General features: G+C 45.8%; 1 protein-coding gene and 1 long non-coding RNA gene across 5 annotated transcripts in view; both read right to left on the bottom strand.

Annotated features, from left to right (window-relative positions):
- STON2 (stonin 2) overlaps nt 1-26,282 on the bottom strand; it is a 991,146-nt gene that overhangs the window by 203,730 nt on the left and 761,134 nt on the right. The window lies entirely within an intron of this gene.
- Nucleotides 24,784-25,435, bottom strand: LOC138526953 (uncharacterized). Its single transcript, XR_011283783.1, has 3 exons — nt 25,349-25,435; nt 25,149-25,258; nt 24,784-25,051 (listed from the first exon to the last, which is right to left on the bottom strand). It is a non-coding gene; the product is annotated as an uncharacterized lncRNA (long non-coding RNA).

The following is a 26,282-nucleotide window of genomic DNA, read 5'->3' as shown; positions in this document are numbered from 1 at the left end:
AATAAGTCAGAAGAATACATGACCAACAATCAAATGGTAATAAACGTTGAAAAAACTAAAGTCAAGTCCCTATTGCAACAAACAAATGTAAAATCAACTACAACCTCCCTTTTTCTCGGGAAGCAAAAATTACATCAAGTGGAAATGTTTAAATATCTAGGATGTGGCTCAATCAATCACCAGTTGAAAAATAATGGACCCAGAATTTAAAAGCAAAAGCATTATCACTGGCCCGCCAAGCCCGCATGCTCCATCGGAAATTCAGGAAATCTTCTGATACCACTAATAACCCTCTACAGGCAAAAAGTGGTAGCCATATTAATCTAAGGCGGGGAGACCATGATTAATATGGAGGCCTCGATATGGCAACAACTCTAGGGCATTTTCTGGAGGAGAGTTCTAAGCTTACCACCATCATTCCCGGTGCCCCTCATTCATTTTAAACTGGCTCTCCAATCCCTGTCTTCTTTTTTTTTTTAAACTTTATTTATTATGTCACACAGGTACATCAAGCTACATGAATATGTCAATTACACAACTTATACAATGTGCACAAAGAAATAAGAAGGAAAAGGAAGAGATCATCACACATCACAACATTTCCTCTCTTTTGGTTTTATCAGCTAGGTATTGTTTATATCTGGTTTATATGTTTTTCGGTCTCGTAGCTATTTGCAATGAATCAATATATATTTCTTTGTTGTCATTCGCCCAAAGCATGTCTCTGTCCCAGTCGTTCTTAGTGGGGGGGCTTTTGCTTTTCCATTTCAGTAAAATCGCTCTTTTGGCAAGTAGTAAGCTTATGTTCAATAATTTTCGCGAGGTTGGGTTCATCTTCCCTGTAGCCCCCAGTAAACATATCGTCGGCGACCACTAAATAGGTTCTTCAGCCATATCATCCAGAGTTTTGCAGATCTCCGCCCAATAGTCCCTCAATTGTGTGCATGGCCAAAACATACGGAATGTGTCAGCCTCTTCACTACCACATCTAGGACACAGACCTTCAGTAGTGGGATAAATACGTTTCAGTTTGGTAGTGGTATAGTGTAGTCTATGTACAACCTTATAATTAATCAGTTTATATCTAGCATTGCACAACATGGATTTAGTTAAGGCACATATTTGTGACCATTGGTTGTCATTGATCTCGTGTCCCAGGTCTAGCTCCCACTTTTCTTTGGCACTATGTTCCACAGTTGGGCGGGTTTAAATGATGGTCTTGTATAGTGTCGAAGCTGATATCCTCCCCTTCCCAGCTGTAAACATATAACCCAAGCCCATGTTTATCATTGGTTCTGCTGGAAATTCTGACCATGTCTTTGCAATGGCAGACTTCATTCGCATGTAGTGCAATTTATGTTTCGGTGTATCTCCTACTATGTCTTTGAGGATTTCCCATGTCACAAAGCGTTTATCTCAGAACAATTGCCCCTATTGCATGATTCCTCTAGCGCCCCAGTGTGTCGCTACTTCTTTGTCCTGAGTGGGTGGTATGGGGTGAGCGCCCCAGATGGGCATGCTTGGGTGATAGTGGGTCTGTGCCGTATATGTCGACTATCTTTGCCCAGGCTGTGGTTGTGACCTATTTGGGATTAATAGTATTGTAGTGCTTGGGATGTGACGTTGTCAGGTCGTGGAGTAATACGGCCGATTTCGGTATTGGGGCTTCAGTTGTTTCTTTAGGGTTAAGGAAATCTGTCACCCATTGTGCTGCATAGTGTGCCTGGGTATCCAAATAGTAGATTTCAAATTTGGCGCAGTTACGCCTCCCTGTGGGTAATGGTCTGTGAGGACCCTGAATCTCAAACTAGAGTGTCTGCCCCATATCAATGTGGTGCATGTGCTCCCTATTTTGCAAATAATGTCCTCCCTGGCCATACTGGCAAGGTGCTAAATAGATAGAAGAGTTTAGGATAAATTATCATTTTTACAAGGGCAATTCTCCCCAGCAGTGATATTGGTAGGGTGTTCCAACGTGTCATCTTGACACATAGGGCCTCAGCGAGGGCGTTGTAGTTCAGCGCACGGGAGAGCTGTGCTGTCCTGGCCACGTTCACCCCCAAGTATTTAATGTGGACCGGGCTCCAGATAAGGCCATGAAGGTCAAGTGGTTTAGCTGTTGCCTCGGTGAGTGGGAAAACTTCTGATTTGGCCAGGTTTAGTTTCAGGCTCGAGTACTCGCCAAATGTTTTGACCACTGATAGGACCCTACCGTGGGTGTGCCCTGGGTTTTTTATGTACAGCAAGATATTGTCGGCGTACAGTGTAATGATCTGTAGCTTACCCTCCCGCATTACTCCGTATTTGCTATATCGGGTTCTGAGTATATCTGCCAGGGGTTCAATCACTAAAGCGAATAAAAGGGGCGACAGTGGACAGCCTTGATGGGTGCCCCCTAGTAGTTCCAGTAGCTCTGACAGTGTGCCATTTATACTTATCCAGGCATAGGGACGTGTGTAAAGAACCTTGACCCATTTAATAAGGTTAGGGCCGGACCCATAGTTTTGTAGCACCATAAACAGGAAAGGCCAGTATACCGCGTCAAAGGCCTTTTGCATATCTAATGAGACTGCCACTGCTTGTAGTTCTTTGGGTATCGCTGCTAGAATTTTGTGGCAGTGTCTAATATTCGTTGCCATGGATCTGCCCGTTATGAATCCCGCTTGGTCCTCGTTGACCATGTATGGCATCAGTGGCGTCAGTCGTGTGGCCAGGATCTTTGCAAAAATCTTAGCGTCTGTGTTTATTAATGATAGTGGCCTGTAGGAGCCACAATCTTCGGGGGGCTTCCCTGGTTTGAGCAGTAGAGTGATGACCGCTTCTCTGGTGGTTTCCGGTAGCTCCCCTTTTTCTAGGGCTTCTGGCCAGATGGCAAGTAGTTTGGGGGCGAGGAGTTGTGAGAACTCTTTATAGAATTCTGCACCAAGGCCATCAGTGCCTGGGGCTTTCCCATTGGGCAATGCCTTTATGGCTTCGGCTATCTGTGCCTCAGTAATTGGGGTTTCTAGGGACTCCCTAATGGCATCTGATAGAATTGTCGTTGGTATCTGGGTTAAATATTGATCTATCTCTTGGTCCGTGAGAGTGCTCTGTGGTGAGTAGAGGTGTTTATAAAAGTCAAAAAATGCCCCCTCAATCTCTAATTGTTCTGTGGTCACAGTTCCATCGATACGTGTTATACATTGAATACTCTTTGGCCCTCGTACCATCCTAGCCAATAGTCTACCCGGGCATTCTCGCTCCCCATATCGCCTCGCTGCTGCGGGCCGATCAAAGCAGCCGCGGTCAGCAGCTTCTCGGAATTTGTCCATTTTGGTTTTAATGTCTAGCCCCAGTTGCGTAGACAGTGTTTGTCTTTTTCCCAATCCCTGTCTTCAGTTATTACATGAAAACAACTTGACCTTTACCAGAAAATACTTACTGAGCAAAACGTACCAGCACTGGACATCCTTCGGTTTAAACCAAGCGGAAATGGCGAACAACCATTGGCTATATGGAAGAAATGTGTAGATCACAAAAGAGAAACAGCCGAAATATCGATAGACGCACTAATGAATCGACCGCAAAAAGGGAAAAAGAAAATTTCAGACAACGACTGGATTGTAACAAATGAATTAAAAGGGCAATATCAACACGATCTTCCATGTTGATTCGGCCAGAGAGCCCTAAACAAGCTACCGACATACCTGAAACTATTTCCATCACATAACATACACAAAACCTTCATGAGACTACGGCTAAATATCTTGCTGACTCGTGAAATTCTGGCAGCATGGAAAATAATACCATATGACCACAACTACTGCCGTTTCTGTAATGTCACAGATGCAATAGAATCCTTGCAACATCTCATCATGATATGCCCGGCTTTGACGGCAAAAAGAAATCAATGCAGAGAAATGTTTCTTAAAAACCAGAATCAGCTGTCCTCTGAAGACAGATGGGCCAAATCCTTTTGGGAAATGAAAATAAAATCATCTACACAATCGTGAAATTCTGGAGTAACATTATGGACACCCCTGAATTTTGAAACAAAGAAACATTCATCACTTCCTTTTTCCTTCTTTTTCTTTTCTTTTTTCTTTGTCGGAAATATTGATTTAGTCTTATTAGAAAAGTATCTGGAAATGTAAGATATTAATGAAAGATGAAAGGTTTGTCTGCCAAACCATATCATTTTTAAAACATTTTTTTTAAAAAAAGCAAGCAGGGTTCCGACGGGACAGCAGAGGGCGAAGGGTGCCAACACCTTCCAAAGCGTCTCCGGCGGTTTCACAAGTCTGTTTCTTTGTGTAGGAGACTTGGCTCCTTCTGTAGTTCGTTGATAACACAGGTGATCGACCTGGAATGGCTGCAGAGCCCCTTCTCTTATCCAAGGTTAGCTTTGCGCACAAATCGAGGACTTCCAATGGAAGATCTGCTCTCTTGCAGGCATCCCAGACATGGACCAATCACAGCCCACAGTGGTCTAGTCATTCAGGCACTCCAGACACCCTAGCACCAGTGGTGTGGATTGGGACGAGATAGTGCCAGCCCACTTCCTGGGCACACATACGGGACAGGCAGAAGCCCACGAAAGAGATTGGTTTTCGTGGGAGGCTGCATGCTCAAATAAGGATAACCTAGGGTTCTCGACCGGGGTGAAGGCAACGGACAAAATGACCATGGGATAGAACAAAATACTTTGTGGCTTGGCCCTTTTCGGACCTGGTGCAGTCTTGAGCCAAACGAGATAAACGCGGTTTAACTCAGTAAAAAGAAGTAAAACGTTAAAAGTAACAGCTCCCACCAGTTCGTCCCAGGCACACTCGTACAATCACCAAAATATTCTTCAAGAGTGTCTAGGGACATAAAACAAAAAGGGACCCCAGTGCACGGTACTGGAAGATAAGTTGTGCACTGTTAAAAAGTTACCAAGAAATGGCAACATAGTCAAAGACTAAGAGAAACATAGTTTCCCAGTACTGACAGTCTGAAGGACATGTCCCATTCCCCATAACAAGTGAGCAAAATCCCAGGGGAGTTCAGCTGAAGTTTGGGGGGGGGGGGGGGGGTCCATAAATAGAAGGAAAATTTCACATAAATGAAATCTTTCCTAACAATCATCAGCGCAATGTAGTCTAACATTCTTTTGGTTGGGGCATTGGTGCATGTGTAGCAAACAGACAATGATATAGCCACTGAGTAATGCTTTGTGGAGATATATGAGGCTCTAAACTAGAGGTGAACTTCCATGGATGGCTACTAGGTGGCGCTGTGGCAGGTGTAACTTCGCTATATATATGGCAAATGGGTGAAACGTGTCCTAAAACCCCAACTTTTCAAAAGTACCTTTCCTGAAACCGACTAACATAGGAGATAATGCAACTGTTAAAATTACCAGCAATAACCAGGCTCCCATATGCCTCCTTCTCAGACTTCTGCATATACCCCCAGAGAGCAAGGGAAGTCCATACCTTACATGCCAGGAGGTTTAGATTATGGCAAGAATGACACTAGAGCTTGTAAACTCTTGTCAATATAGTTTTGTTATCCATTCTCCTCCTTTGTGTCTGCCTGCTAAACAATGTTGGATGTATAAGCATTTCATGCAAAGCTTCAGGCCGAATTCAATATTCTGTAGATAATGACTTATTCCACATGCACTTAATTATCCATCCCTCACCCCAACAAGGATGTACTTTTTTCTACTTGGTTATCCAGGAACCTTTGCTTATGCTTATCTCACAACCATTCGCTAGCCATACCCACTCTCCCACATTCTAAAATCACAAAGAAAAACGACTTCTTATATTTGTGGTTTTTACAAAACACAAAGTAAAATTGTAATGATAAAGTGGTAATACTTCGCAAAAGCTTGTGAAATGTTGCAATAATTTGGTGTGTAAACATTTTGGCTTTTCCTAAAAGAAGCGAGGACGACAAAGGAGCTTATAGGACTGGCAATGAACATGTGCTGTGCAGGTGGCGATCTGACTTATCCTACCACCTGATGTCAAGTATTTCAAAGGCTTTTCTCAAATACATCTTATTGCTTGCAGGTGCTTTTGTGCGGATGTGTATTTCTTCTATGGCCGTATTGCATCGTTCCCGGTGTTTTTGATGACAGAAGAGGGGGGACAGATGAATCTATTTTGGGACCCTCAGACTTCTAAACTTGATAAGATTGCACCACCGCCATCCCCTCGGAGATCTACTGTTGACAAACTCTGTACCACCTAAAAATAGTCCTCTGGCTTCCTGCATCCAACTCATTTTGCAGGGATCAAATTCAAACCACCTCTGAGTTTGGTTGCATGGAGGTCTCTGAAAGCCAAGAAGGTTCCCGCCCGCGAGCAGGATAAAGGGGTCAGAAGCCATAAGTTAGCAACGTTATGCCAATGCATATAGAATGCTGGGTTCCACGCGAAAATTGAATTGTTTAAATAATAACGTTTTCAGTAAGGTTTACCGAATTTTTCAGGTTGCCTTTTTCTGTCTAAATTTTGCAGGGTCTCTCCAATAAAACCTTGTGCCTTTTCTAATTTTATTTTTGCTTTTTAACGCTTTTGACTCATCATTTTCTTAGGGGGCCCTTATTCAGGTCGACTTTATTGACAAAGGCACTTTTCAAACACTGGGCCTCATTGTGAAGTAAATCGATAGTAAACCCACCAATGTAATGCCAAGCTTGTTTACTGCTACCACCACTCAGTCCTGTTGACTTACCACAGGATTACAAATAGCAACCAGGTTATCTTAGTCTCCATGTTTGGAGTCCATAGGAATCCACCTGCTTTCACCAGGTGGTAATTTCAGGCAGATTCCATCAGCATCTAAATCCGTCTCTCTTCCAGCCTCTACTAGGAGCCTTGGGTTGCCCCCAGTGTTTGTCTCCTGGGGGATCCTTTGAGTTGATTCCGCTGTTAGCCACATGACGGGGATCCTCAGTGTTGGCCCAGGTCTTCGCCTCAAATTGGAGAACGTCAGCGTTACCTCGGAATTGGCCGCTGAAGGGAGATCCTTGGGGTTGGCCATGATACAGAAAGTCAAAGCTCCCCTTGCGTCCTTCCTGAAGCTGTTCTCTAGCAACAAATCACATTTGCAGGGTACCCTAAAAGAATGTTACTCATCTTACTTTGCTGCGATGAGCTCATAAAGGTGTTGAGGTGGATGGAGAGAAAATGTCTTTCCAGTGCCGAAGCTGCCTCGTCAGTATCCGCACTTAAAGTGTGTCACAACAGAGGCATGCACCCCAATTGTGGCCTGGGCTTCTGCATTCCAGGCAGATTTTGTGATGGTCTGCCACTGAAAAATGATTCTCCCAGGTAGAGCAAGTATGAAAACCACATTATCCTGACAGGGGTGGTGAGGGGCAAGGATACTAAGTCAAAGATACACGTGATCTGCTTGCCGTGTTTTTAATGAAGTCACTTTCCTCGTTTGCACATTAATCGTGCATTTTTCCCTGTGGTTGTTTTCATCCATTTTTAATTTTAGATATATGTGATATGTTTAGGAGTAGAGGATTGGGGGTGGGTGGCGCGGTGAGGTGGCCTGGGTCAGTTAGATGGGGGGCACCCCCCATTTAAAAAATAATAATAAACATGTTTTAAAAATCGACAAAAATGACCACAGGGAAAAATACACGATTGATGTGCAAAACAACGAAAGTGGCAGCATTTAAAACACGTTCAACTGGGTGAACATAAAGAAAAACCGTGGTAAACCCGCCAAGCGCTCTGTGTATGCAGAAAGTCTTTCAGTCCCCCAAGTGCAAATAAAAGGACTGATGGGCAATGGCAGTACCTGGAGGGACAGACGAAGCTGCACATCATGCGCCTGGCTTCAAAGTGTAAATACAAGAAGGAAATAATTTTTGTGCTGGGCAGAAAAGGCAAGGGGAGTTTGGAGGAACTTCCACAATTATGAATAAACAGGGAGAAAGTACACACAGGAGAGGGAGGAAGAAAAAAGGAACAAGTTACTTAGGTGTAAATCTTGTTCTCAGCATGTTTCTTGCATGGATTGACATGCTCATGAATATTACCCGTCAGGCTCGGAATCCTCTGTAAATTAAAGCAGTTTAGCTTTCAGCTAATAAACTGCCTGTCTCCAATATAGCCTATCGGTGTCACTTTGGGTCATACTGCCCCAGCCAATGACACTCGTCCCCCTAAATTCCACCCCTGGTGGCCATCTTGAGATTTGGTTGTGCACGTAAAGTGGTGTAGAGGAGGAGCTGAATGCCTCTAGAGAAACGTCACACCCCTATTCTACCTATATATATTAAATTAAATTAAATTAAATTATATGTTGGAAACCGGAAGTCGTGACCTGTGCAATGCCAGTAATGGTACCTATACCACGAAGAATCTTTGAGACAAGATATCCGTTGAGAAGACCCTATGTAAGGTATCCTCGAAGGACGGATGAGCTTTTAGGGGAAGTGCCTGAAGAAGTATAAAGATGCAACCAGAAGAAGCTGGTGACGTCACAAAGGGTGAATGTGACGCAGTAAAAAGGATGATCAGAGAAGAAGATGCATAGACGATAACGAATCTAAGGTCGAAGTAAAGTATCGAGTAAGCTTTATGTGCGGAACGAAGATTGCACGTGTGAAGAGCGCTGTAGAAAACATAAGCCATTTTACAATTGTACAGACGCTGTAACACAAGGAGACAAAGTATTCTTAAGGCTGGCTATAAGTGGTATGTAGATTGCAGGCGGTGCCGCCAACATGTATATAGAGTTCTGGACATTCAATGACATAATTTAGTAAGCAAGTCTCCATGTAAGAAGACGGAATAAGGCTGTGTGTTTGTCGCAGCAAAGAAAAGGTTCAAACGCGAAGCAAGACCGAAGAGGTTGCCTGGCTTGGTGTAAAGGACTGGAAGCAGCCAAGAACTGGTTATCAGCTGCGAAGAATAGTAGACATGAGAAGCCGAGGCATCCCTTGTTAAGTTACAAAGAGAGAACACCATGAGTGCCAAGTTTTTTCATTAAAGACTATTAAATGCTAGAATATGAGCAAATTCACTGTCTCTGATCACGTGTGCTGAGGATGAAAATAGTCGAAGAGCATGGTGAACCAGATTGGAGATAGTGAGTGCCTATAATCCCTTTTATTGCCAAAGACTAGAAGCTACTACAAGGCCACGTTCAAGGACAATGTGAATGGCAGACAGCATGAGTAATGAGAGATACTGGGGTAAATGGGTGGAGAGACATGGTCAGGCTCACCCACCAAAACCTGGTGTACCAGCTTACGTGCTGCTAGAGCATCAAATATTCCAGAAGGGTACAAGCATGCCAACTAATCATAGAAGGCCGATAACAAAGAGCCTTATAATTTAAGAGCCAATGAGATGTTGTGTTTCTAGTACTTATTGACAATGACTTGCACTATGACTTGCACTTGGGGAGGGCAAGAGTGCCCACCTGACTATAGAGGTCCAATCCCGATCCTATCCCATATAGAAAGTATACTTAGATGTTCCCCTCAAGCCAACCACAGGCCTGTGTAGGTTTTTTTGTTTGCCACGTAGTATGACATCACAAATGATGACTTTTTATTATATAACTGTGATTTTTACAAACTGCATTGAGATTTGCTGTCCGACATCTATTGATCTCCGTTGTACTCCTTGTTTTAGACAATTGATATTAAAACAGTGACAATTGCCAACTTCCAGAGTCAGTCTTGTTATTTAGTCTGAGAAGTTATTCTCGGTCTCATCCATACTCCGACATGTTACCTTGAGTAAAAGAGCCCTCCGGGTTCAGTGGCAGTATGAACCAAGAAGAGCCAGAGAGGGGAAGGAGGGAAGGTTTGCATGTGAATCCATTCCAGACCCATGCTGGAGAACAATAGGTACAGGTAAGTAACTTGTTCCTTCTCCAGCATGGGGTCTTGCATGGATTTACATGCTCATGAATATGATTACAGAGCAGATCATATACACAACCACGGGAGGTGGCAAGACTCACAGAAGCAATACAATTACCCCTGGAAAAGACTCAAATCAAACAAGCAGGTTGCGCAGCACTGCTTGACCGACCCAGATTCCTCCCTGGAGTCCCTGTCGAGACAGATGAATCTCGTGAAGGTGTGGGTAGACTTCCACGAAGCATTCCTGCAGACGATGAGCAGAGGAACACCAGAGAGAGACTCTGTAGTCGCTGTGATGGCTCTGGTGGAATGAGCTCACGGCCGACCTGGAAGCTCTCTGTTGGCCAAACAATGACAGTGCATGATACAGCTGGAGAGCCACCTTGAGATAGAAACCTTTGACAGGGTCTTGCCATGTCCCACAGGTCCAAAATTGATGAAAAGCTGAGAAGTCTTTTGAAAGTCCTTTGTACGTGCAACATAGAACTTTAGGGCATGTGCAGCATCCAGCGAATACAGCGCCCTCTCAGCAGGAAAAGAAGGATTTGCGCAGAAGACTGGTAGAACTAAAGGTTTGTTTAGGTGAAAGTCCGATGGAACCTTTGGCATGAAGGACGGATTAGTTCACAGAACCACCTTAGCGGAGTGGAAGGACAAATACAGAGGCTTACAGGGGAGGGCCTGTATCTCCCCCACCTGCCTGGCCGAGGTGATTGCCACCAGGAAGGCGGTCTTCCACGACAGAATCGTTAACAAAGCCTGATGCAGAGGTTCAAACAGAGGCCCCATGACAGTACCACATTTAATTCCCATGCAGGGGAGTCTTCAATGGAGGAAATGTTTTGGAAAGCCCCTTGAGGAACTTCTTAACGAGCCTGTCTGACCACATGGAGAGCTTTCCTGGAGGCTGGGTGTACCGAGATATTGCGGCCAGATAGACTTTGAAAGATGCATGCGCAAGGCCCGCCTTGGCCAGTGAGAGCAAGTATGGGTGAAGCTGCAGCGCCATCACACGCAGCAGAAAAATTCTCTGTTGGAAGCACCGAACCGCAAAGATCTTCCACTTGTGCTTGTAGCAAGCCGGCATTGAGGGGGGCCTGGCTTTGGCTAGAATCTTTCTGCATTCCAAAGACAGCGAGTAGTGTCCAAATTCTAGGGCTGCAGGGTTGTGATGGAGGATCAACCCTCCTTCTCTGGAAAGGAGGTCTGAAAGAGGAGGCAGTTTGATGGCTGGAACCACTGATAGATGGAGAAGGTCCGAGTACCAGATCTGCTTGGGCAACGCTGAAACAATGAGCATCGTCTTGCAGTGGCACCGTTTGAGTGTGTTGATCACATGTAGCAACAGAGGAATCAGTGGGAAAGCGTACAAAAACAGATCCTCTCAAGGGAATGAGAAGGTGTCTCCCAGACTACTGGCTTGCAGATAATTGCTGAGAAACCTTTGGCACTATGAGTTGACCACTGTTGCAAAGAAGTTGATTTGAGGATGACCCCACTCTTGAAGAGACGGGATGCTTCTGCTTGCTGGATCTCCCACTCGTGACAGGACAGCAGCTCCCTGTTGAGAATCTGTAATGGTATTTTTAACGCCTGCCAGGTGAAATTTGCCAAGAAACATCAGTTGAGCAATGGCCCAGTGCCACAAGTTCTGCACCTCCAGTGAGGGAGCGGGGGAATGCGTCTGTCTCTGCTTCCTGATGTAAAACATGGCGGTTTTGTTGTCCGTGAAGATCCGCACAACCTTCCTCTGCAGCTGAGGCTGAAAAGATTTGAGAGCCCAGAAAATTGCCTGCAGTTCCAGGACGTTGATGTGCAACTCCTTCTCTTCCGGGAGGCAGAGGCCTCTGGCGTACAAATGTCCTGTGTGGGCCCACCAAATCTCCTGGAGACATCAGTTGTGACTGCCGCCTGAAATGCAGGGATTTCAAACAGAGCACCCTGCGAGAGATATGTGCGTACTGACCACCAATGGAGGGCTTGATGGAATGTTCAGTTGAGGGTGATCTTGACGGTGCATGTGCCGGTGACTTGCTGCCATCTTGTATCCAGAAACTCCTGAAGGGGTCTCATCTGCAGTTTGCAAAAGGGAACCAGATGAATGCAGCAGGACATCATTTCCAGCAGGGAGTTGATGGACCAGACTGTAGCAACGGAAGCTTTTGACAGCCATTGGACCTTTCCCAGGATGGCCTTCACCTTCTCTTCTGAGGGAGTCGCAAGACACAGGAGCATGTTGAACTGGACACCCAGGAATAGTGCGTTCTGAGAAGGCACCATGCAGGAATTCTGATTGTTTTTTCGAGAAAACCCAGAGAAACCACGGTCTGGATGTTCTCTGTGGTGTGCTGGACCACCAGCGAGTGATAGCGGGATCGGATGAGCCAAATTCCAGGTAAGGTAGATGTGGATTCCTTGGAGGTGCAGATGCACTGCCACTGGGCCAAGCATTTGGTGAATACCATTGAGGCTGATTTGAGGCCAAAGGGCAGGGCCTTGAATTGGTACTGGCACCCCTGAACGACAAAATTTGTGGTGTTTTTCGATGAAATGCAATGTGGAAATATGCATCCTCCAGGTCAAGGGTCGCCAGGAAATCTCTTTCCTCCAGTCCGTTGAGTGCGTGCTGCAAAGTAACCATCCTGAACTTTTGGGATTTTAGGAACTTGTTCAATCGTTGCAAGTCTAGAATAGGTCTCCATCCTCCTGACTTCTTCCTTACCCGAAGGTATCTGGAGTACAATCCAGATCCATGGAAGTGCTGAGGGACTGGTTCTATCGCCCCTTTGTTGAGTGTGGCTTGAAGCTCCTGTAGCAGCTGTGCCACGTGCAGTTCTTGTCATGCAACAGGAGGAATATGAGGGCATTGGTCTTGGAATTCCAGAGCGTGCACCTATTGAAGGACATTGAGCACCCATTTGTCTGTGGAGATCTTTTGCCGCTGATCAACAAATTACGATAACCATCCTCCCACTGGGCTGCTGCAGTGGAGGCACATGTCCTCTGCTTTGGCGTCTGCGGGCTGGTTCGGGGGCAGCTATGATGCTGGCTGCCACTGCCGCAGGCCTGGTAGCGTCCCCTATGAGCCTCCTGGGTGGTAGTACGGGAGGGCTGACGATAAGGGGGCGGGGTGAAACCCTTTGATGATCTGGAGACTCTCCCTTTAGAGGAGTGAAAGGACGGCTCGCTTTGCTGAGGGGTACCCAAAGAAAGCGCCGTCTCTGCATCAGTCTTAATGACTTGCAGAGTCTTGTTGCCCGCAGTTGTCGCCATCAAACGACATGTCGATAACCTTGGTCTGCACATCCGTATGGAAGTTGGTGGCCTTGAGCCAACCCTGAACGCGGAGTGCCACACCACTGCCCATCTGGCAAAAGCCAGAGTGTGCGATGTCGAGGGTGACCGTGATCGTGTGGTCGGAAGTCACTTCCCCTACCTGGAACAGGGCTAGTGCTACAGCCTTCTTATCATCAGGAAGGAAGTCGAGGATGGGCCCCAACTTATACCACAACTCTCTGTCATACCTAGACAGGATGGTGAGGGCATTGGCATCAGGGGGTTCCCCATCCGCGGGAATGTAATAATTGAACTCATCCGTGTGTGTACTGGTTGTGACGGTATCCGTGTCAGTGTCCGTCTGAGCTGCTTCCTCCACCACAGGGGGCGGTGCCACCGGCAAGAGCCGAGGGGTAACAGGCGCCTTATGAGGCGGCGTCGGCTTAGCCCCCAATGGGCATAGGAGGGCTCCTTGCCAGAACAGGGATGGGAGCAGTGGGTAATCATTGCTGGATTTAAGCCACCAGTGTGCGCAAGGTGGTCAAGATGTCCAAGGACATAGCCCTCGGGGCAGGAGAAGGAGTCAGAGCTGGGCCTCTTGGAGCGATAAACGGGTTGGAAGGCTGGCGGGCCGGCGACCCTTCATGAGGCACTGGCAACATGGGGTTGGGTTCCCCATGGCCTCCTTCCTGATCAAAGTAAAACCCCTCTGGCAGGTCATCCTCAGAACTGACATAGATTGCTGGAGAGCTCCTGGGGATCTCAGAGTTGCCAGAGTGATGTGCAGTGTAGATTTTATGGGTCTGAGCAAGAAATCCCGAGCTGGAGGCATATGCTTCACCAAACTAGAGACCTTAGGGACAGAAGCAACCACTGGAGCCTGCATAGCAGGAAAAGACGCCGCTGTAGATGGGACCATCATCGGAACCGCTGAAAGGAGCCCTAGGTGGCAAGGAAACTCTGGGTGTGGTAACCGTCGCAGTGGTAACAGGGATGGCTGTGGAGGAGCCCCGCGGTGATGCAGCCATCAACGAAGAGCAGTCTTTGTAGGCAGGGTCATCGACGACGTACTCGGTGACGGGGCGGTCATCAACGGGCAACGGTCTTGGTGGAGGAAATCGTTGACAAGGCTCATGTCAATGACAGGGTCGACAACAGTGGAGCCAGTGGCGGGTCCTTGGACGACCTGCCCTTCAACGAGGAATTGTGTTTGGCCGCTGACGCCAATGATTTTCTCACAGACTGAATGTGAGCGCATGCCGGGAGGCTAACCGTCGATGGGGCTGGTGATGGGGACCGGCATCTCTCCGCATTGGGTCCTGCAGCCATGGCGACCCATGACGGCGAAGGCGTTGGGGTGTTTGACTTTGCCTTCTTTTGGATCGTCTCCAAGAAAGCATCCACAAAGCATCTCAACCTCTTTTCATCTGAGGGGGCACACTCTTTGGACCTAATGGTCCTGAAGCGGTATAACTACGCCTACATGTCACATTAGAGGCCTTACCTTCTTCGATCCATGCCAATAGCCTCTGATGGTGGTCCTACAGTGTCTTTGAGGAAACGGATTGGCAAATCGAACATCTGTCCGCACCATGGTCGGGGTGAAGGCAGTGAATGCCCTGGAGGTGCCGATCCTCGAAGATATTCTTCAGGCGGCAGTTTTCACAGGATATGAAAAGACTTTTCTTCATGGCTTACGCCATGGTGTCGAAGTGAAGGGCCTGTGGCACCACGAGTTGGAGATCTGACGATAGATTCAGGATCTCCTCCAACAACGGGCACCTGACACTGACAGTCACTACATGACCAAGACGACGAAGAATCAATGACATTCTCACAAAATGGGCAAAGAACAGCAAAAAATTGTCAGATTCCGAGGAGCGAAACATGAAGACTCCCAATACGAGAAATGTTTGGTGAAAAATCTGAAGATGGCCACCATGGGTGGAGCTTAGGAGAGCGAGTGTCATTGGCTGGGGCAGTATGACTCAAGGTGACACTGATAGGCTATAGAAGAGACAAGCAGATGTTTAGCTTAAATTTAATTTACTGAGGAATCCCAGCCTGAAGACGTAGAATATTCATGAGCATGTGAATCCATGCATGAACTCATGCTTTAACATAACACGTGCTAATTACAAAACTGTGTTTATGAATTGATTCATTTGGTCACAGCCCTATTATTCTTTTTTTAATCTTTAGAATTTTGGTGAAAAATCACCTGCTCCGGCACTGGAAAGAAAGTGTGCTGCCCTCGAGCCTAGAGAAAGGGATTATTTTCAGAAAGCTCATGTTCTTTCTGGGGTCGCAGGGTGGGGCAGGTCTGAGGATCCCAGTGCAGAGCTCGATTACCTCATCCTGCTCGCCATGTCCTGCTGGAGAGGAGTGCTTCTGGAGCAGCTTCTTCTTGAAACAACAAATGATATCCACAACACACAGCAAATTACAGCATGAAAAACAGCGCTCATAATTACTGAGACGCTGTTGGTTGGCTCGCTCTGCTTCTGCCAGTGTGTTTACCTCTCAGGCATGCCAGGCCAGGCACTCACCAGGCAAGTACAGACAATGGCCATGGCCAGAAGGCAGACGTCTGCAGCAGGAGTTCAAAGTGCAGATGTGAGGTAGAAGGCAACGAACTCTTAGCTTAGTCGAGATTTATAAGCGCGAAACGGAATACTTCAGTAAGGTGTCAGACACCTCATTCTAATTTGTTTTTTAAATCCCTCCAGTTCACAATACTACACTCCACAAATTAAAATCAAGTTGTAGCTTGTTATTTTGGGGCTTTAATCAGGGTGGGCTGAAAAAGGTCTGAGAAATAATAGAAGTTTCCTATCATGTGTGTTTTATGTATTAAGTACACTTGCGCAAATGTGGAACAGTCCGCACCGAGGCCGTAAGAAATCCCTGTTTGCACAAGAGTACACACGGTCATCTCTGGTAAACTCGGTATATCAGCCAGGCAGAGCCCTGTGTAAATAGCAGGCCTTCGGTAAACAGTTCATCACCAGCCTACCTGTCAGAGGCTCTGGAAGGCAAGTTGGTAAAGGGGGTGTCGCGCAGATAATTCACAGAACAGTCTACCACAATGATAGATAGCTCCAGGTGTGGACTGGCCTATATAGGGAAGTCTGGAGATTTCCAGGTAGGCATCGGCACCCTTGGCCTCTTTTGTGTGGCATTTCCAAATGTTCCTATAAGAAAAGGGTTGGGCTTGCTGAAAATGTAGAATATGGGTCCACTTTCAAAATTATTATATTCAGAGCCTCTTTTTGGTTCCCAGTCCGCCCTTTGATAGGTCCATCAACTTGAACAAATAACTGAATTTAACAGTGTATGTACAAGTAATACCGACCCTCACCACCAAGTGGAGTCCTCTTTGGAGATTTCGCTTTCCAGCGTCCTCCTATAATACCGAAGATAGCTTTTCACCATTTTATGAAACACTTAACGAATGATATTTGAAAAAGGAAAAAGAAGGCAACGGATTGTGGGGTGTTGGTTCTAGTTGTTCTGGCAAAGTCCTCATAGGAAGAGAATTTTACTGATATTGTACTCTGCAAAGAATGGATAGATATTTCACGAGGCCATACATTCCCTCTACAAGGGCCATTTCAACCCCTTGAACAAAAAACCTACCTTTGCATTAATTAGGCACCCTCTACACACCAAAGAATAGAGACCCTCTTTAACGGGGTAAGGCATCATCCTATAGCCTCATTGTTGCGGAGGACCTATGAATGAGCAGATGCCAAGCAAACTCAGCTGCTGCAGTTTCATTCATGAATAGGATGCACAGCGATGCGTTGTGCAGCTATTTCCCCCACAAGGCTTACCAGATCTAGTCTGCTCATAGTGTGCACAATATTACTGAATTCGGACCAGACTGCAAAAAATACAAAACATCTGGCAGCGGATATACGTTCCAGTGATTCTGCACTCCCCTATGAGTGAGACACACGTACTGGCCGTCTGACCCCACTCAGGAACCGATTCCACTAATAGTACTTGCAGATCGACTAACAGAGACTGTGATGATCAACCTGAATGCAATGGCAATGAAAGGCCTTTCAGGAGGCGCTGCTTTCACCACGTGAGCTCATCCGGGTAACATTCCATCCATACTTATAGGTAAAGGCTGAGAGCAAGGCCTCTGACATAATCTATTGGTATAACCAAAGCAAGTGAAAGCAGACATCTTCAAGCTGTTTAACATCACACTAACGCTCACTAGCATGAACACAACTGTAGGGAGTCACCCTTGGGGCCAGATAAAGAAGAACAGAAGCTGTACCCTCCTTGCTTGCAATTGGGTATCTTGGCAACATGATCAACCTAGGACTGTCTGACTCGCGATGATCTTTCAAAATGGACACTAGTAACTTTTTAAATGACCAGCCCCCATGCATGTCACAGGGGAAGAGTCCAAACGTTGCAGAGGAAAAGAGACAGACTGAAGGTCCCGAGGCAAATCACCTTTAGGGAAACACCCCGAGAATCCCCTTTCCAATGGAAGCCAAGAAGGTTAGTAAAAGGGGGTACAGCTGTTGAAGAATGTCAGCTGTTGTGGAGTATCTCGTCATAGCATCTCCCACGGACCAGTGACTGCAAAGAGACCGGAAGAGGGAGAAGCCGCGCCGGACTCACCAGAAAATGAGAATGGTGCGGGACCCTCCTACTAGTGGAAGCCCTACATGCTGTCAGGCTTATCGGTAGGGTAGAACACATATTGGACAAAGCCAAGAGGCTGGTACGAGTCTCTGAGGAATACATCTCTGACAAATTGAAGCTAGTGGTGCCATTCCTGATAAACAATTACTTGCCAAAGCCAAGATGCTGCTGCAAGTCTCAGATGAACACTTGCCTGTCCAAGCTAAGAGGCCATTGAAAGTGTTCGAGGAATACCTGCCTAAGAAAGGCAAGTGACTTGTGAGGAACATTTGCCTTAAAAAGCAAAGAGGCTGCTGAGAGTCTGAAGAAGGATTGCCTGCTAAAGCCAAAAGGCTGGATAACGTCTGAGGGATATTTGACTGACATATGGAATAGACAGCTGAAAAACCGAGGAACGCTTACAAGAGAGAGCCCCCAAAAAGTTTAAAGAGATAGGTTGCAGGAAACCTAGAAGAGTGACCTGAATAACCGTTGCAAGTGGCTGGTAGGAGCTCTTAAGCAACATCTGTGCGTAGCGGTCACAATGATGGGAATAGCTTCTTATGAATAGGAAACCTTCGTTTGTCAACAAGTGGAGCAACATTTCAGACGCTGTCTCGTTTCAGATTACCCAAGCCTGACCCCATTTTGATAAGAAAACGATTTTCCTGGTTTATGCTCTCATTACTTACTATGATTTGCCACACAACACCACCCACATTTGTCTTTTAATCTAAATATCAGTCGTTTGGTAGAAAAGGCAATTTACCAGGTAAATAATATATTAGTGTTTTGGCATTTTCCAGCAAAGGTGAAATTATGTGACATGGAAAGGACTATTTATGTGACAAATTACACAAGGGAAGACAATTTTATGCTGCACATTCTCGGCCATTTTCATGTAACTAATATCAGATTGTTTCTGCACGTAGACCCTTACAAACAACCCCTCCCCACCCCCCGAAATAAACAAGGCAGCACATCATAATGGAAATAAAAATGATAATGGAATAGAAAACACAGAGGATATATATATATATATATTGCACACAGGGTGAGGTCCACACTTTGGTTCCCAGCATGGTCAACCTCATACAGTGCACGAGTTGTTGTTCACATGTTGTTTTCCTCCAAGCGCTTTTGTGCCTCTTGTACACATCAGGGGGGCTGTCAAATATGGTGTTGCTGGTTAATCCAAGTTTGTAGCTTCAAGGAATTCTGATATTCGTAGTCCATGAAGGCAGCCAGGAACTAACTCTCCCTCCTGTTACATAATGTAAAACCTACATTGGGGGGAGGGGTGAAAACCAATAACGTGGCTCTCCTCTTTAGGGCATGGGTCGCCCCGGGTAGCCCCTCTGGAGTCCGAAGCTCCCAAATATTTTTTGCACACAAAGTGCGGTGAGGGGTGCACTCTGGTTCCCAGTACATTTAGCCTCTTACAGTCCAGGTGGTCTTCTCCTCCAAGCACTTTGTGTCTGGGGGCCGACTGCAGAGGAATGGTATCAGCTCAGTTTTCAGTGGCTTCTTTGGAGTCTGAAGAGTACCCTCTTTCTGGAATGTCCACTTCTATTATGTCCCCGAAGGGTGGGACTTTATCGCCTTCTTTGGATGTGGCATTTTCTGACTTCATCTCATAGACCGCCCAGCGACTTAGCTTTCAGGATAAAAGCATGTAGGGTGTAAATTGCATATATGCCAGACAAACAGCTTCGGTGTTGTCTGGTGGTAGAAGAGGTTGTAAACCTTGCTGCTATTGTGCCAGGGAAAGTGCACACTGTATCGGGTACAGAACGGAAATGGTGCTTATTCCATCTAGAGCAATAGTGCCATGGGAGCCAAAGGGCATAATGCATACTAAAGTACAAGCCTTTCTCAAATTAAACTTTCGCTATTGTATGCTGTGGCTAGTAGGATTGAAGTCTTCAATACTGCAGGATGTGTCCTCTCACTTCAAAGTGTTTAGATGCAATCACAATCGCCAATTGTGGCCGAGCGGTATTTGCTCCGAAAATGACATTTTTCACTCTGACTCCTGCAGCCACACTGATTGCGGAAAAAACCCCAATACAAGGACCTCAATGTTTGGAGCATCTTGAGTAAATGTAGGGGAGATTTAGTATGACAGGAACACTGCTGTTCACACCCTTCTACTTGTAATATTCTTTACCAAGCAGGGATGGCTGGGAATGGCCCTTAGAAGCTGACTGTCTCCAGAGCTCTGGTCCTCTCTAGGCTGGACTATTGCAACAGCCTCTTTCTAAATCTGCCTGTCTCTACTCTTCGACCTTTACAACTTATGCGGGACTGCAAGACTTGTCCTTGGCCTCAAGCCCAGGGATCGTATCTCTCCAGCCCTGTAATCTCTTCACTGGCTCCCCCTGGTTGCAAGTATCAACCTCAAGACCCTCTGCATCATCCACAAGGCTTTCTGGGGCCTGGGACCGCTATACCTCCAACTTTCTCTCCCAAAATATCTTCCTTCTCGAGCTCTCCGCTCATCCACCTCCAATCTCTGAGGGTCAGACACGTCTCCAAGCAGAGAGTTGGGGGCAGATCTATCTCCTCAGCTGGGGCCACCCTCTGGAACAGGCTCCCTGCCTCTCTCAAACTTGAGCAGAACCATCACTAGCTCCGAAAGCAACTCAAGATCTTCCTTTTCGCTTTCTCTCTTCCTCTCCCTTGCTGATGCACCTGACATCTCTGCGCACTGGTCACCCTCTGAACTCGTGCCCAGGCTCCTGCATGTCCAGTTGCCCTTGCACTGCCTCCGGGATCCCCAGCACTTAAGGGTCTGTATCTGCAACCCTACAGTCCCTTCTTTCTGCACTTATGAGCCACCCGCTGGCTGCACTTGTGAGTTAACTGCACTTCCCCCTTCCACTCCCCCTGGCACTTCTCCCCTTCCTTCTTCTCTGCACTTGCGTAATATGAATGACACAAGGCCTAGTAAGATTGTTATTTTGTCCTCCCTTGTTTCACCATCCTTGTCTTGTCGCGCCTAGAAACACTTGTGTACAGTTGTGTTATAAATGCCGCATCATATCATATCTTATCATGCAATGTCTTCTTTACCATTCTTGGTAGTACGGTGGAGTGGAGGAAGGAAGGACCCAGATATGGGGTTTTCATTTGGGGGTGGGAGGTGAGTATGGGGCCGAAGAAGGGGGTGGGGCATGGAGAACATAGTTTCACTACTCTTTTTTTACACTTCAATGCCTGGGAATAGGACGCACTTCCTAAAACCTTCCTTTCCTCATGTTATGTTATGTTACTTGGCATTTATATAGCGCCTTAGGTATCATAGGCGCTGGTAGGTTGAACGCCCTCAGGAACCACAGTTCAAGTCAGTAGAGAGAGAGCGTGTCGTATGGTGCGTGGGCGCACCAGATATGTGTGCAGCTGGTGTGGTTGTTGCATGATAGCTGCTTCTTAGCGGTAGGTGTGGTGCTGAGGAAATCAGTTGGATGTGTTCAGTCTGGAGGGTGGACACCCAGACTGAGTTCTGGCTGCGTTAGGCCTGAGTGGACGCCTAAGGTAGCTGGTATGTGCTCAGCTAGCTGTGTTTTATTAGGATGATTAGGTGTTCGTGGGGTCATGTTAGTATGAGAACAGCCAGGCCGAATGTGTCATAGTATAGCTGTGTTCTAGTTGAATGATGGTGTATAGGAGAGAGTAAGGGTAGTAGTTTGATATGGTGGTTATCAGTAAAGCACCTGCGACCAAGCACGAGAGCAGGACAGGGGGCGTACATAGCGGCATACGTATATAAAGAGACAGAATGGATAGGGTAAACATGTAATACAGATAACATGGGGAAACAGGTACATAGGATATACATAGCATAAATAAGAGATAAAGAGATTTACAGAGGTAAATACACTCCATCCACTCTGTCCTTTCCATCCACTCCATTCACTCTATCCTTTCCATCCACTCCATCCACCTTTTCCATCTGTTCAGTCATAAAAGCGAAAGGTAAGAACAGGAAGCCAACTAGAAGATGGGAGAAACAAGGATTGTCCTTGTTCCTGAAAGAAAAGGATGTGTTTCATGCAGGAAACACAGATCAGAAAAAATATTCAAACTCCCAGCAAACAGAGAATTAGGAATGGGAAAGATAAGCCAAAGATAATGAAAACTGGTTGGAGCCACAGGTACAAGTCGTCAGGCGTGCTTGCTGGCTTCCTTCTGTTTTCAGCGTTGCTCTGGTGCCGAGATCTCAGGCGGACCCTGTCGAAAGAAATTGTATGCTTCTTTCTACTACGTAAACAATTTGCTCTTCAACATCAATACAGACAATCCACAAAATGGTCTGGACGGGTAGACAAAAGGTGTCTGGGCTGATGCCCCTAACCCCCTCATCTCCTATAACCAGGTATAGAGGCAGAAAATCCTACAAGACACATTTCCCAGTAGGCCGAAACCACTGTGAAACTGGTAGAGCTTTGGCAGATATTACCCGCAACCAGTGCCAAGACGGGACACATTATCCTGCCACAGCCGTAGCTGCTGCAGCAGATGCCCCCGCCATTTTCAAGTCAGTCAAGCTGACTGACAGAAATGCCAGCCAGCCACAGCGTCGCTCAAATTTAGAAATGCAGTTTTGCCACTGGCTGGCACTTCTCAGTCACTGCAACTTTCTCTCTCTTTGTTTCCCAAGCCCCTCCCCAGGTGAACGAGGCGTCTTTGACCGTCAGCGAACCTGGGGAATCTGTGATGTATCACAGGGCCCCCAGTTTCGCTGAGGGTAAATTGTGTACTTTTCAAGCCATCTTTTATAAACAAAGAAATATGTAACATATATAAAATATATTACATATTTCTATGTGTAATAAAGATGGCTTGGAATGTACAGAATCCAAGACATCTTTTATAAAGATTTGTCGGCAAAGCGATGGCTGGAATTCTGTAATTTCAAGCCATCTTTTATAAACATACAAATACGTTACGTATTTTTGTGTCTATAAAAGATGGCTTGAAAGATCAGCACACATGTGCGTTACCTTACTATGGTTTCTGTACTTTTCAAACCATCTAGTACACAAACCATAGTTAAGGTACGCATGCAAATATGTAAATGCTTACATACATGTATATATGTGTTTGCATACCTTACTGTGGTTTGTGCACTTTTCAGGCCACAGCCATCGTGGAAGTCACGCCTCCAAATGAAGGCCCCCCTCAATTTCTTACCCCACTTAGAGCCCTGCCTGCAACCCTAACAGGCTCCCTGTAATCACCAGATTTTTGTGTATGATATCCTGCTTTTGATATTTGTTGGAGTTTCACTTTAAATACAACGTTGCCAATGAAAGAGGGGGTCATGTGATCTATTTTTTGGGGAGACCACTTAAAATATGTTCAGCTCGAGGTTCTTTAAAGTTTTCAGCTAAATGTCTTCACACTGGAATTCTCTAGCTAAAAGCTGTACTCCAGGGAAAGCATATAAAGTAAATTAATAACCGGCAGGAAGTGGTCCACAGTCACAACCTTAAGAAAGACGCATTTGAAATACACTTCCTGATAGGCTGGATTTCCCCGCCATCATTTATCTTGGGTTCGACGGGTTTCCCTTCTTCGCCGATTGCTGCAACAAACGGGGGCCACGGAGTTTAATAATAATGACAACATCCATTATTTCGGCTACTTGCCGCGATTCTTCCACCCGAGTTTTCACCCCGGAATTCTGACCGTTTTGCGGCCCCGCAAAGTGTTTGGGTTTCACTCATGAAATGCTCCGTGCATCGGCATCCATTGGTAGAGCAGCAGGTGTGGAGTGGATTGCGCTGGCATACGTCTGCCCCTCTGCCCCAAGCACAAACGCAAACTGGAACCTCCAATAGCAATACGCTGCCATTCAGTGAAGCCGGCCTTTGTTCCCCCGCCCATGCACCACTGAGAAAATATCTTCATTTCAAGTTCAGGGAGAAAAGGGCGTCCGTTGTGTCTGAAACAATGAGGCGAGAATTTCAAGCTGTTGCTATGGTATCGCCGTGTATGGGACCCCACACGCTATTGGAGTGCCCCGGATAATCTGCGGCAACACAGTCCCCAGGCCTGCTCCCAGTCCCCAAGTCCCCATCTAAGCAGGCAGTCCTTTCATACACCTTCATTTTCTGCCAAGAAGCCTTTTCAAAGTTTCTGAAGAAAGTGAGGTCACTCTCCATTGCTTCCCTATACATGGGTAGAAAGTGTAGTCATTTTCACACAGACGCAACCGAATAGTTGTCGCGAAACTATATGTAATATACACTGAACACTATTAATATATGTCTGTTTTTGGCTAGGTCTTGGTAAATGGAGCACTGGACTACATGTACATTGTAGCACATTAAATCTCAGGCCTTTAAATGGGCCTGGCTCATACCCAGCAAGGCCCGCCTAAACATTGCACTTTTCTAGAGCTGAGCCAACGCTCCGACAGACCTTTTCGACCTGATTTTCTTTGCTAGAAGTCAATTAAAAAAACGAGGAATGACAATGCTGCTCTTCTCCTGTAGATGTCACTATCACCCATGTTTAAAACCACACCATCAATTTGACATTTACACCTAGTTCATTTGTTTTTATAATGATCTGAATGCAAGATCTAATCGAAATAATGTATTGTTTGATGTTTGCAAAATATTATTATTCTAAAGTGATGGCATTAGAATGATTTATTAAAATGTCTTCATACTTAAGAATGTGTAAAGTAAGGGCAAAGGAACCCTCTTTTTTGATGGGGGCCTGACTCCAGAGGGTTAAGGTAAAACTATCAAAGGAAAATGGAGTCAAAAGCTACCCTTGTCAGTAACGCTTTGGTAGTTTGCTTTTGTGGGCAGTGGAGCTTCAGCTAACATATCAGTTTGCTCTTACAAGGAATAGAAAAATTGAACAAAGGGAAAAGTGAAGTGAATTCGTTGAATTCTACAGTTTTAATAGTTTACATAAGAAAATATGTTTTAAACAATGACATATGCCATCATGGGCACAAAGAAAAAGAAAAATTATTGCATATAATTCACAACAAATTGTACATATTTTTAGTGGGTTAGTACAATTAAGGTGACTATGATTTTATGTATTGCTAGTAGTAAGGCAGTACACAAACATGGTCGACATACAAACAATTCAGGTGTTTCTGGTGCGGTGAAAGAGTGGAGCTTCTAGCGGTTGGAGTAGTCGAAACCTGCTGGTAGTGGCACTGCACTGTCGTCAGGACTGAGGGATATTAAAGGACGATGGTGCAAAAAGAGGGATGCCAGGCACCTGCAAATGGTAAAACATGGGATGGGGTGTTAGGTTCAGAATAGTTAAAAGCAAAATAGAATTGCAGAAAGGGGACACTGCGGAAAAAGCAACCTACCTAAGGTAGTAAAAGCGTCCTGACTGATTGTTGTTTATTTAGCCAGTTGTTGGATGGATCTCTGGCATCTTAGTGAAGTCCGCAAAGTGGACTGGTGGTCTCTGTAGTTGCTATAGAGATTCAAAAAATGGTATGATTGTAGAAAAACTGTCACTATTAATGTGATAGAGAAAAAGGTTGAATGCCAAAGCGTGGGTTACCTTGTAAGATGGGTCTGGGATCCAGATCAAAAAAGGGGGGGTGGTTTGGGAAACTCCATGTAGTGTTCACCTTGATACTGTGGTTACTATGTGGGGATGACAAAAATGCATGTAAACTTGACTGTACATTGCTGGCTGCAGAGGTAAGTATATACAAAGCGTGTGAATCATGCAGAGCAAAACGGCCAGGTGGATTGGAGATGCTGCGGATGAACCGTGTTCTATATTGTGAATTATGAATAAATGAACATGATGTAATAATCACCCGTGGAAGGATGATGGCATGTGAATGACCGAAAGGCAGTTTTTGTGTGTGTGCACACCAATGTCAGCGTATCATCTGGCCGTAGGAGGTTTGTTTTATACAGACAATTATGTGGAACGCAGGTTGCATTCGTATTTCGGTGATGCCCGTGGATTTAAACGTGACAAAATGGCCGTGAGAGAACAATCAGCAAATTGACAAAGTGCACGTGGTTTATTCCAAAAAGGGTTGGGGAGGATGAAAGTGTCCCATAAGTTCAGAGGGACTGCGAAAACATAGTTATTGGGCAGTGCCCGAGCCTTACCTCTGAGCGAGCTGTGTCCGTAGTTCCATAGGCATAGGCCGCGATATATGAGATCGCTAGTTGGAAAAGGGCTCAATGCGCATGCGTAAAGGAGTAGTGTGGCAGTGTGGGGCATGGGACCATCGTTTCTAGTTTATCCTCTTCTCCCGTCTGCAGTTCCCCTCTACTATTTCTTAGCCTGGTGATATAATTTCGCATCTTCTGTTTGCGTAGTTTAGCTGCCAAGAATTTGCTCGCTTTCCCCCCGTGTATGTAATATGATTGTTTTGTGTTTAGCAGTATTTGTGCCGTTCTATCTGCGGTATGGTTTTCTAGTTTGGCTCTAGCCTTTTTAAGGTCTCGCCAGGCTCTGGGCGTCTGACGGG

Source organism: Ambystoma mexicanum, chromosome 14 (assembly GCF_040938575.1).
Source record: "Ambystoma mexicanum isolate Mex_15411 chromosome 14, UKY_AmexF1_1, whole genome shotgun sequence".
Lineage (NCBI taxonomy): Eukaryota > Metazoa > Chordata > Amphibia > Caudata > Ambystomatidae > Ambystoma > Ambystoma mexicanum.
The sequence above is the reverse complement of the archived record's forward strand: the minus strand, read 5'-3'. Positions and strand labels throughout refer to the sequence as shown.